This window comes from Eretmochelys imbricata, chromosome 2, assembly GCF_965152235.1.
Source record: "Eretmochelys imbricata isolate rEreImb1 chromosome 2, rEreImb1.hap1, whole genome shotgun sequence".
Taxonomy (NCBI): Eukaryota; Metazoa; Chordata; order Testudines; family Cheloniidae; genus Eretmochelys; species Eretmochelys imbricata.
Genome location: NC_135573.1, coordinates 193,377,060 through 193,390,161, shown reverse-complemented (window position 1 = coordinate 193,390,161; position 13,102 = coordinate 193,377,060). Strand labels below are relative to the sequence as shown.

General features: G+C 44.8%; 1 protein-coding gene across 2 annotated transcripts in view; it reads left to right on the top strand.

The window, feature by feature from the left end:
- ANO10 (anoctamin 10) overlaps window positions 1-13,102 on the top strand; it is a 286,449-nt gene that overhangs the window by 10,741 nt on the left and 262,606 nt on the right. The window contains exon 1 of one of the 2 annotated variants that reach the window (XM_077811220.1): window positions 11,600-11,680. The exons of the other annotated variant lie outside the window; for it this stretch is intronic. The gene's annotated coding sequence lies outside the window, so the exon portion shown is untranslated. Of the gene's footprint in view, window positions 1-11,599; window positions 11,681-13,102 lie in introns of those variants that run through there. 2 annotated transcript variants of the gene reach the window in all.

Below are 13,102 nucleotides of genomic sequence, written 5' to 3'. Positions count from 1 at the left end.
TTCCATGCAGACGTCATACCACGGCAAGCATGGAGCCCGCTCAGCTCAGCTCACCGTCGTCACTACTGTTGTGTCCTGGGTGCTGCTGTCAGCAGACGGTGCAGTAGGACTGCTAACCATTGTCATACACCGCTTCCGCTGCAACTCTGCTCTCCTGCTCCCAAGCGATGAGCTCGGGGGATCTGTGCTGGTCCTCCTGGGTGCTGTACGACTGCTCACCGTCATCATTCACCGCTTCCGCTGCAACTCTGCTCTCCTGCAGATGCCATACCACGGCAAGCATGGAGCCCACTCAGCTCACCATCACCGCTGCTGTTGTGAGCATTGTAAACACCTCGCGCATTATCCTGGAATATATGCAAAACCAGGCTAAGAGACGCCAGCACGAGAAGGATTTTGAAGAGGACATGGACACAGACGTTCCTGAAAGAACGGGCTGTGGCAATTGGGACATCATGGTGGCAGTGAGGCTGGTTGATACAGTGGAACGCCAATTCTGGGCCCGGCAAACAAGCACAGACTGGTGGGACCACATGGTGTTTCAGGTATAGGATGATTCCCAGTGGCTACAAAACTTTTGCATGCATAAGGCCCCTTTCCTGGAACTCTGTGAGTTGCTTTCCCCCACCCTGAAGCACAGGAATACCAAGATGACAGCTGCCCTGACAGTTGAGAAGCAAGTGGCGATAGCCCTGTGGAAGCTTGCAACGTCTGACTGCTACCGGTCAGTCAGGAATCAATTTGGAGTGTGCAAGTCTACTGTAGGGGCTGCTGTGATCCAAGTAGCCAATGCAATTATTGACATTCTGTTATCAAGGGTAGTGCCTCTGCGAAATGTGCAGGTCATAGTGGATGGCTTTGCTGCAATGGGTTTCCCTAACTGTGGTGGAGCGATAGACAGAACACATATCCCCATCTTGGCACTGGTCCACCTTGCCAATCAGTACATAAACCGCAAAGGGTACTTCTCAATGGTGCTGCAAGCACTGGTGGATCACAAGGGACGTTTCACTGACATCAGTGTGGGATGGCTGGGAAAGGTGTATGACGCTTGCATATTTAGAAACTCAGGGCTGTTCGAGCAGCTGCAAGAAGGGACTTACTTCCCAGACCAGAAAATAACTGTTAGGGATGTTGAAATGCCAATAGTTGTCCTTGAGGACCCAGCCTACCCCTTGCTCCCATGGCTCATGAAGCCTAACACAGGCACCCTGGACAGTAGTAAGGAGCAGTTCAACTATAGGCTGAGCAAATGCAGAATGGTGGTAGAATGTGCCTTTGGATGTTTAAAAGCTCGCTGCTTGCTGTGTGCTCCATAATATCTGTGAGAGTAAGGGGGAGATGTTTATGGCAGGGTGGGAGGTTGAGGCAAATAGCCTGGCATCCGATTTTGAGCAGCCAGACACCAGGGTGATTAGAAGAGCACAGCAAGGCGCGCTGCGCATCAGAGAAGCTTTGAAAACCAGTTTCATGACTGGCCAGGCTTCGGTGTGACAGTTGTGTGTGTTTCTCCTTGATGTAAATCCACCCCCTTTGTTGATTTTAAGTCCCTGTAAGCCAACCACTCTCCCCCCTTCAAAATAAAGTCACTATTGTTTTCAAACCATGCATTCTTTCTTTACTAATTAAAAAAAAATGAGATAGCGGACAAGGTAGCCTGGGTGGGGTGGGGGAGGAGGGAAGAACAAGGCCACATTGTTTATTGTAGCCACACTACAAAAATCAAACTGTTTGAATGACAGCCTTTTGTTGTTTGGAGTGGAGTGGCTGGGTGCCCAGAGGGGGGCCCCCCTGCATTTTTGGGCGTCTGGGTGAGGAGACTATGGAACATGGGGAGGAGGGTAGGCGGTTATACAGTGGATGCAGTGGGGGTCTGTGCTCTTGTTGGCTTTCCTGCAACTCCAACAAACACTTCATCATGTCCATTTGCTCCTCCAACAGATGCTTCATCATTTCTGTTTGCTCCCCCATTAGCCTCAGCATCGCGTCCTGCCTCCGCTCTTCATGCTCACTTAATTATTTCCTGGCCTCTGCCACTGAATGCCTCCATGTATTAAGCTGTGCACTATCAGTGCGGGAGGACTGCATGAGCTCGAAAAACATGTCATTGCGAGTGCGTTTTTTTTCCGCCTTCTAATCTGCGATAACCTCAGGGACGGAGATGATAGGGGGAGCGTAGAAACATTTGCACCTGGGGGGAGATAAAAAGGGAGAGAAAAATTGGGTTGGCTTCTTACGCCTTCATAACATGTGGGAATGTTATCAAATTGCAGCACCCCCCCAGAGCAAGCAATGGGTTGGGTTTCACATTTAAAAGGAGGGGCTGCAGTATTCGGGTAGATGTGCAGCCCACACCTACCCCCACCGCACCGCATGGCTATTCTCTGGGATGATCCCTTTTAGCCAAGCACAAACAGCCCAGCATGAATGGGGTCCTTTTACTGTTCCCTTACAAAAATTCCCCTATTTCAACCAGGTGATCATGAACACTATTGCTTTTAAACCCCCTACTGTAGTTACAAATGTGCACTCACCAGAGGTGCCTTCTCTGGCTTCAGGGTCAGGGATCCAGCCTTGGGAGGGTATTGGATCCAGGGTGATGAAAAGGTCCTGGCTGCGGGGGAGAACGGATTCACCGCTTGCTTGCTGCACATTCTCCTCCTCCTCTTCCTCATCCACAAAATCCTCCTCCATGTGGCTTGAGACTCTCCCCTTGCAGGTGTCCACGGACAGAGGTGGGTAGTGGTAGGGTCCCCCCCTAGAATGGCATGCAGCTGTTCAGCATGAACATGAAGCGGCACGTATGGGGCTCTGACCCGGAGCGACCGTTTGCCTCCTTTGTCTTTTGGTAGGCTTGCCTGAGCTCCTTAACTTTCACGCGGCACTGCTGTGTGTCCCTGGTGTAGCCTCTGTCCAACATGCCCTGTGAGATTGTGGCAAATATATTTGCATTTCTTCTTTTGGATCGGAGTTCTGCCTGCACAGATTCTTCTCCCCATACAGCAATCAGATCCAGTGTCGCCCTTTCGGTCCATGCTGGAGCTCGTTTGCGATTCTGGAATTGCATGGTCACCTGTGCTGCTGAGCTCGCCATGCTGACCAAACAGGAAATGAAATTCAAAAATTCCTGGGGCTCTTCCTGTGTACCTGGCTAGTGCATCGGAGTGGAAAGTGCTGTCCAGAGCGGTCACAATGGAGCAGTCTGGGATAGCTCCTGGAGGCCAATACCGTCTATTTGCATCTTGACTGCCCCAAATTTGACCCAGCAAGGTCGATTTTAGCGCTACTCCCCTTGTCAGGGAGGAGTACAGAAGTCAATTTTAAGAGCCTTTTCGGTCAACGGAACAGGGTTGGTTGTGTGGATGCGGTCATTTTTAAATCGACCTGAAGTGGCTAAATTCGACCTAACTCTGTAGTGTAGACCAGGCCTAAGGGCACGATACTACACCATTGATGTGGATGGTAGGTTTGTCACTGATGGTAGTGGGAGCAGGAGCAGGCATAGGCACAAATTCTCCAAAGGTATTTAGGTGCCTCACTACCACTGGTTTTAGTTAGAAGCTGTCAAGGTTCCTTCCCCACTCTGAACTCTAGGGTACAGATGTGGGGACCTACATGCAAACCTCCTAAGCTTACTTTTACCAGCTTAGGTTAAAACTTCCCCAAGGTACAAACTATTTTACCTTTTGCCCTTGGAATTTATCACTGCCACCACCAAACGTCTAACTGGTATATTACTGGGAAAGAGTCCATTTGGAATAGTCTTTCCCCCCAAAATCCTCCCAACCCTTATACCGCCTTTCCTGGGGAAAGTTTGATAAAAATCCTCACCAATTTGCATAGGTGAACACAGACCCAAAACCTTGGATCTTAAGAACAATGAAAAAGCAATCAGATTCTTAAAAGAAGAATTTTAATAGAAAAAAAAGTAAAAAGAATCACCTCTGTAAAATCAGGATGGTAAATACCTTACAGGGTAATTAGATTCAAAACATAGAGAATCCCTCTAGGCAAAACCTTAAGTTACAAAAAGACACAAAAACAGGAATCTACATTCCATTCAGCACAGCTTATTTTCTCAGTCATTTAAAGGAATCAGAATCTAATGCATATCTAGCTAGATTACTTACTAAGTTCTAAGACTCCATTCCTGTTCCGTCCCTGGCAAAAGCATCACCCAGACAGAGAGAGAGAGGATTTGTTTCTCCCTCCCCACAGCTTTTGAAAGTATCTTGTCTCCTCATTGGTCATTTTGGTCAGGTGCCAGCGAGGTTATCCTAGCTTCTTAACCCTTTACAGGTGAAAGGGTTTTTCCTCTGGCCAGGAGGGATTTTAAAGGTGTTTACATTTCCCTTTATATTTATGACAGAAGCCTAAAAGCTTTTGAAGATCTGGACCTAAACCAAGGCTCAGGGAAGTCAGAAGGAGGCTTTCCATTGGTTTTGGATCAAGCCCTTACCACCTCATGGCCTCATTCATATTGGGTAAAATTCATTCCACTCACATGAAACTCAAGTTCTCAGTGTAACCATATATGTATATAAAAAAAACCCATAAGAATGATCATACAGTACTCCTGAGGGAATTGTGTGCCACTGGACACGCACAGAATTCATGTCTGCTGCAGATTTTTTTGCTTCCCTGAAGAAAAATGAATTCTGACAGGGAAGCAAAAGGAAGCTGCAAGAGTGGTCACATGCCCCTCCCAGGCAGGGCGGGCACGTCAGTTTGGGCATCTGGAGCAGATAAGGGAGACGTAAATCATCACCGGAGGGGTGGGGTGGGGCGGAGCGTGTGAGTGAGTGAGAGAGACTCTGGCCCTCTCACTTAATATCACAGTGCACCCTGCCTTGAGGGGCAGGGCTTTGGAGCGTTTCTAAGGAGGTAGGCATGGAGAAAGCTCTGTTTCCTCAGGCAGAGCAGAATGTAGCAGCCTGCCTGCTTAGTGAATTGTTCACATTGTTCTTAATGAATTCCCCCATGAGTATAAAACAGGTATAAAAGTTTTAAGGCTCCTTTACATTGTCAGAGTGATGTAAAGGAGTCTTATTGTAAATGACAGTATGGCCTTATAAATGCTTATGGTGCTTAAGTGATTAAAACTGGTCTAAATTTTTGGACTGGAAAATTTTCCTATCAAAATGTGCTCCATGAACTGTTTGCTACTGATCTTTCTGGAGACGGTCAGTAACCAATATAAATTGTGAGTTTGATTCCCTAGCCCTCACTTGCTCTTCAGTTGTCTATGATGTAGTACTGAGCATATGGCTATATTTGTTGACTAATAACTAGAAATAAAGGGTCAAATTTAGCTACATTACTGTTAGACAAAGGGGATTTGTGGATTTCCTCCAGTGCTTCCCCACTCCCATTCTACATGCAGCTCAGCAGTTCACCTGAATCCCTGCCTGTGTTATTTCTTCCTCCAAAAGGGTGTCAGTCATCTGCTGCAGGCAGATTTTTTTGAACCCACTTACACTGTTGGCCTTCACAGTTTCCCTGACAATGAGTTCCACAGGTTCACTGTGCACTGTGTGAAGAAATACTTCCTTTTGTTTGTTTTAAACCTGCTGCCTATTAATTTCATTGAGTAACGCCTGGTTCTTGTGTTAGGCAAGTGTTATTTACCCCTTCACATATTCATTTTCTCCACATTGTTCATGATTTTATAGACCTCTAACATATTTCTCTTCTCCTTAGTCATCTCTTTTCTAAGATGAACAGGCTCAGTCTTTTTAATCTCTCCTTGTATGGAAGCTGTTCCATACTCCTTTGTTGCCCTTCTCTGTACTTCTTCCAATTCTAAGAAATGTTTTTTGTAGGGTGACCAGATGTCCCGATTTTATAGGGACAGTCCCGATTTTTGGGTCTTTTTTTTATATCGGCTCCTATTACCCCCCAACCACGTCTCGATTTTTCACACTTGCTGTCTGGTCACCCTAGTTTTTTGAGATGTGGGGGGGACCAGAACTACACACAGTATTCAAGGTGTGGGCATCACATGCATTTATATAGTCACATTATGATATTTTCTGTCTCATTATCTATCCCTTTCCTAATGGTTCCTAACTTTGTTAGCTTTTTTGACTGAATTTCATCTGCCTTTTTGTTGCTCAGTCATCCAGTTTAGTGAGATCCCTTTGTAACTCTTCACAGTCTGATTTGGACTTGAGTAATATTTTATCATCTGTAAACTTTGTCCTCTTACTGTTTGTCCTCTTTTCCAGATCATTTATGAAAATGTTAAACAACACAGGTCCCAGTACAGATCCTTGGGGGACCCCATAGGTGCTGGAACTAGGGGTGCTGAGGGTGCTATGATACCCCCTGGCTTGAAGTGGTTTCCATTATATACAGGGTTTACAGTTTGGAATAAAAGCTCTTCAAACTCAGTTTGAAACATTTTTGTATAAATTATGCTCTGTTTCAAATAAGATTTTAGAATAACACTACAGCTGTAGAAGACAAAGTCAATGAACTTGATGACAAGACTAAAGATTTTGCTGTACAGATAGTACTAATGTTCTAAGTGGACCACTTAGCAGTATGAAAGATAAATTAGAATTTATGGAAAATGTAATTAAATCTACAAATATGTGGTCTTTAGTATTTCTGAATTGATGGCTATTGAAGATCTATCAGTTAAAATTTCAATTTTTCTTTTATTCTTTGCAGCTTATCTTCCTTTGGTCACACACAGCACATAATAGACCCTTGAAAAAAATCCTTTATTTTGAAAAATAATTCTACACTAACTAGAACTACTATAGTCATTTTTTGCAATAGTAACAAAAATAAGATAATGAGAAAGAAAGTCTGGAAAGCAAAATGTTCATGTGCTGTGTGGTAGAAAATAAAATTTCTGTTTTTTCTTTGATAACTCTAAAATATAAATGATAATTGGTACAGAAAGTTTTATAACTTTTATATAAATACTAGCTAAAAGTTGCCCATTATTTTATCTACACTTAACCATTTTGATGTGCTCATTTCTGTGAGATTTTCCTCAAGATTTGATATAGTTTTTAAAAAGTCTACTCTAGAAGAATAAAATAAAGGAACCTTTACCAAACCATCTCCTTTCACCAGTAAAATTTATCACAATCAGTGACAATTACAATTTGGGGAATTCTGGATGTAAGTCAGTATGAATGGCCAGACTATAATATACTATCTTTTTGGGTCCAATCCTGCGAGATAGAGTCCCACCCAAGAGGTACAGAGTATTCTCAACTTCATTGAACTCAGAGAGAAAGCACAGAACCTTCTAGGAGGTACTCACCTTTTTGCAGAATTAGGCACTTCATGCTTTGTTGCCCATTAAAGGCCATTAGATGTTGCCCATTAGAGGCCAATTTACAGAGAGGATAAGGAATCTATTAGGATTTAAATGGTAAAGGCTTTCATATTTTTTTTGTATAGGTGGAAAATAAGAGATCTAGTCACAGCTCACCACTGGGGGTTATTTATATAATAATTATCTTTCGATTGCAGTATATGTGTTTGTTACAATATTTCAACTCCTGGTATAGCCCTCTACTAGTACACCCCTTGTCCTTAAGAGTAGAAGGGTATGTTATATCTACACTGCAATTAGACACCTATAGTTGGCCCATGCCAGCTGACTCAAGCTCGTGGGGCTCAGTCAAAGAGGCTGTTTGATTGTGGTGTAGATGTTTGACTCAGGCTGCTGCCCACGCTTTGGCACCCTCCCATCTTGCAGAGTCCTAGAGCCCCGGCTCCAGCCTGAGTCTGAAGATCTACACCACAATTAAACAGCTCCTTAGCCTGATCCAGGGGTTTTAATTGCAGTGTAGACATGCCCAAAGAGGCCATTTGCTTTTCCCTTCTAAGAAACTCTCTGCCTCACCATAGGACCACTGGGTTAATGGCACACCTCAAGTTGTCAATCTATAGACTACATAGTGCCTCCATCTAGTGGTCAGGTGAATACATGCTTATATATAACCCCTCTGATACCTAGGACATTAACAATATATTTAATAGGAATCAAGAACCAAAAAGTTGTAGGAAAACCCCTCCCAACATTTAAGAGAAAGGGTTTGGGTTACATAAAAAGAAGAGGGGATAAGTAGGAACCATGGGTAAAAGGAAAGGTCAGGGAAATCAAGGGGAAGAGAGATACCAAAGTGTTAACTCCACAACAATAATCAAACACCCCTCCCCTCAAATAATCACATCTTTTGCAATAATTAAATACAATCTGAATTCTACAAACAGAATATAAAAGAAAAGAGGGTCCAATCGTAAAGTCTACCCACAGATCTCAGCTGGTCAGTATGTACACACTGTCACTTGTGTTAGAGCTCTTTAGGATTGATTAAAGAAAAGTAAACTTGCCGTTGTTTTTATGTCAGAGTCCTGACCATCATTTGGGCGCTGACACTATCCTTCAACTCTCTGTAATCCTTCGCCTGTCTTTACACTGAAATTAATTGAGTCTCTTAGACAAGGTCTTGAATGACCTCTGGGTATTTCCTAAGAGTAAGTGAAAATACTCACCTGGTATATCTACACTGGAGCTGAAGGTGTAAATTCCAGCTTGAGTAGATGTACCTGTCTGATGGAGCTACCATGCTAAAAATAGAATGTAGCTGCAGCTGCATGATGGGCTAGCCATTCCAAGTATGTACCCATCCAAGTACATGTCCTCAAAGTCAAAGTGGAATTTACACCTCCAGCCCAAAGTGTAGACACACCCAGTATTGGTACAGTATCATACTGTGAGACAGATTGCTCTCTGGACTGGAGGGCAGGTCTCTGTGTTGCTCAAATACTAATCCTCCCTTGACTTTCTGTGCTAGGGAGGCCTAGTAGGTGAGGCTGGCCTTCTATCTGTTCCTTCTGGATAGTAATCTGAGAGCTGCTTCCCTCCTCTTCGCTTTGTCCACACCTAGGCAGGTTGGCCTCCTCTCTTTCTGCTGGTTCTATATTGTGGCTGGTGATTGCTTGAGTGGAGGGACGGGCTTTTCTTTGTCCAATGCCTGCTATAGCCAAGCTGTTTTGGCAATAGCTGACTGAGTGGTGAAACTGGGTGCTGTGAATGAGCTGGGCTCCTTTCACTAGCAGGTAAAAGGGATTTACCTCTCTTCTACCGTGTAGAGAGCAACCGAACAACTTCACCTGTCTCTACTTCTGAAAGTAAACTCCCCTATTTCCCCCACAAACAATGTTTGGGCTGGATGCACATAACTGGGAGTCCCAGCCACATGCAGACATTGTTGGGTGCAGTTGGTTGACCAGGAGTGTCAGTCACTCTTCTCTCTCAGCAACTTCCCCTCTTCTCTGGCCAAACACCCCCTGTCAGGGTCTCATGCACAACGAATGGGTAGCCACTTTCCATTTCCCAGCCTCTGTCTCTGTGCTGCAGTCTGTCTGTGGAAGCTGCTTCTTGCAAACCCCTGTAACAAAAAGGAAAATACAACTGCTAGCATGTGAAAATTGGGCTACATATCACTGGAAAAGTAATTTCCTCTACAGTTGTAATAAAATTCAGATTTGACCTAATGGTCTCTATGCTGTGATAATGAATGTAGATTATATCCCCTGCTCTTCTACAGGCTTGCTGTATGACTTTGGGGAAGTCACTACACCTATTTGTGCCTCAGTTTCCTCATCAGTAGAATGAAGATAGTAATAGTGTTTACCTTCTTTTGTAAATATACAGATAAAAAGTACTTATATAAGACTCAGCACACTGGTGTCCACTTAGAGACTGGGACCAGAACAAGTTTTGATAAGCTAAACCTTCCCTCTCACAGCAGGACCTGTAGATCAATGGCTCTTGTAATGTTTATCACCTTGTAGCAACAGGGGAGAACCAAATCCTCTTTGTAAAACTATTTAACTGTGTCTCTCATGTTTGAGATGTCTTAAACATTATTGTTGTTATCCTTAGCTACTGGCAACAATTCCTGCTTGTATGAAGTGACTCTTACCAATTCAGCCTTTATATTAAATTTTCTTTCAATTGAGCCTTGACATATTGACAGAATCCACCTTTTACTAGGACTCAAGGAAAAAATTAGTAATTTTGATGTATCAGCAGAATTACGTACTTAATGACTGATTCTTTCTCATATGCACAGAGTTAAACTGAATGCCAAATTTGGGGTTTGGAAAGAGGTTTCTCTGTGCAATTTTTTTTATTTCTGTAACATTAATTGGTACTCATCTGTTAAGATCAAACGGATGTGTATATATATATATATAATCAAATGGGATTATATATATATATATATATATATAAAATCTCAATTAATTTCCTGAGGATTTGGGGGAGAGAAAGGAGTGACAATTCCTTTTTTTATTTTTTTGAGGTCTGATACTGGAAATATTAGAAAATTTAGGACTATTCTGTACAGTTCTCTTTAGGTGGTTGTACAAACAGAAATGTGCTCTCTAGATTGCAGGAAATTATACAACAGGTAAATAAAATGGATTTAGCATTTACTACTGTGAATAATCCCACTGAAATCAATGGGTTGTAAGTACGTACTACACCCTGTAATACAGGTTTGCTGGGGTAGTCCCTAAATTAAGACTAGAACAAACAGGAGACAACAAAGCAAGGAGAGGTAGGGTAAGGGAGTGGAAAATAAGATTTTGTGGGCCAGTGGGAGGCTCATGTATGTATTAGGAAGTAGCTTGTTTTCTTTAACTTCTTATTGCACAATGGATAATACTGAAAGTACAGGAGGCCAGAATAGCTACTGCTGCCGGAAGCCATGAGCTCTGAGGAGTTACAGGGTGAAAAGCAGGATATGGTGGATGGCAGGGAGCAGCAAGACAGAAGGGGTGCATGTGGGCATGGGAGATGGGCACACATGACTATGTAGAGTCCTAATGCCTGTGTGGGGAGCAGGGGCGTTGGAACAATTTATAGAGTGCAGATACTGAAAGCCATTGAACAAAACTGTAAACTGTGCATCTCAGGAAAACCACTTCTGGCCAAGGGCTGCTGCCAGACTCCTAGCACCCTGGTGGGGAGGATCCTGACCTTGCTTTCCCCACGCTCCAGAGGCTAAAGAGCAACATGCAGCAGGTCTACGCTGGCTCCCGCGTGTGGCATATGTACACTGCACCCCCCCCCGACCCCAGTACGGGTACAACTAGCAGTGAAGGACAGCGAGGCACTGCCTAGGGGCGCACAGACGCACAGCAGCCTAGGGGTGTGTGTACCATACATGGCTCTCTACGCCCCCATGCAAAGCCTTTGCTCCCATTTTTAGCAGCAGCTGCACAGCTACACGGCTGCCAAACGCTTGAAGGGGCTATGCACGAGTCCCGTCGGGGCCAACCGCCGCCCAACCGCTCTTGAGAAAGGGGGAGGGCGGAGTAACTCTCAGGCAACGTTTTAGCCCCGCCCTTTGGTTCGCGCAGTCCGCTCTCCCCCTCCGTTTTCTCCTCCGAGTGCGCGCAAGCGCTCTCCTAGCCCCGCCTCCTGGCGCGCGCGGCTCCCGCGGTCTTCCCCGAGCGCTTCTCCTTCCCTAAGCCCCGCCTCGCGTCCCTCTTGGGCCCGCCCTTTTGGCGCGAGCAGCCGCGCCCCTAACACCGGCGCACGCTCCCTGTTGTTACGGCGGGTCTAACGCCCCCTCCCATCAGCCGCAGCCGCTCTGCTCCCTCCCTCGCCTGCGGACGTGGAATAAAGCGGCAGAGGGTGAGTGTGAGCCCCCTGCTCTCCGCTAGTCCCTGCCGTGTCTGCGCCGCCGGGAGAGGAGGAGCCTCCCTCGCCCATCCCTGAGTGGCCCGGGGTCCGCTCACGGCTGGCACCCCAGAGAAGCCGGGCACTGGGGAGGGCCTAAGGCGTTAGGGGTGCAGAAGTACTGGGGCGTTGGTAGCGGGCAAGACTGCGCGTACGCTTACTCTTCTCTAGGACCCTGCCGTGTTGCTCCAACTTTGCCCTCTCCTCCACCCCTCTCCGAGCTGTGGTCGGGGTGGGGCTGGACTGCCCGGATTGCATTTTGCAGATTTGCAAAGGAAGTAGATCACCCGTTGCAACCTACATTTAATAACCATCAAATTGTCTTCCTTTCGAAGTAGGTCCCGTGGTTTTTCACATCATAGAATTGGTTTCTGCTAATTGGGATTTGAACGTGAGCAAGTGAATTAGACTGATTTTAGGATTAGCTGGAATTTGTGATAACCAGAGCCAGGGTGGTCTTAACGCTTTTCCCCTCCGTGCCTGAATCACTCACAGGTGTGTTGAAGTGTGAAAGATATGTTTTGATGCCCTTCACAGCTGCCTTTTATCTGGACAGTGCTATCTTCTGAATTACAATACAATATTAATATTTAGATCATTGTTTCTTCTTGGAGCAAAAGTTATGTCTCCTTGTTTGAAAACTGAGCATACTGATGGCACTTTATGAATAAAATCATGAAGTAGATAATGTGAACACAATTCTTTTACTGGAGAATAAACAAGTTTTTTGTCTGAAAACCTTTGTATTAAATTTATTCAATAAAATGTATTACATTAATGAAATTAATATTCTATATTTTCTTCAATTCCAAAGTATTATGAAACAGTTGATTTATAACAAGGTCAGCATACTTTCTGTTTGCTAACAGTAACAGCTAAACAGTAATTGCATTTCTCCTTCTGTTACCCGTAGAGTGCTGGCGTTTGTGACACATCTAAGTGGATGTGGCATGCCTTTCTGGGGCATGTCAACTGCACTCCATGCTACCTTCTAGATGTACCCCTTGGACCATCAAGTAGTAGATGTAGGAAGGGTGTTTATTATTTGTACTGAGACTAGGGTGCCAATTGCTGTACACACACCTAAGTAAACTGAGTGCAATTCTTCTTGGAAGGATGGATATAAAATGGCATAAGGGAATTCTATGTTTGTGTGTCCCTAGTTTCTTGATCAAATATGATCGTTTTTTTCTTATGTTGTGTATCGTCACAAATAGTAAAGATTCTACGGGCCAGGTTATAGTCTGTTACATCTGTGTAACCCTGTCAGGGCTGGCTCCAGGCACCAGCTTTCCAAGCACGTGCTTGGGGCTGCATTTAGAATCGGGCGCCAGTCCGTGTCACGCAGCGGCAATTCGACTGCAGCTCCGCCCCGAA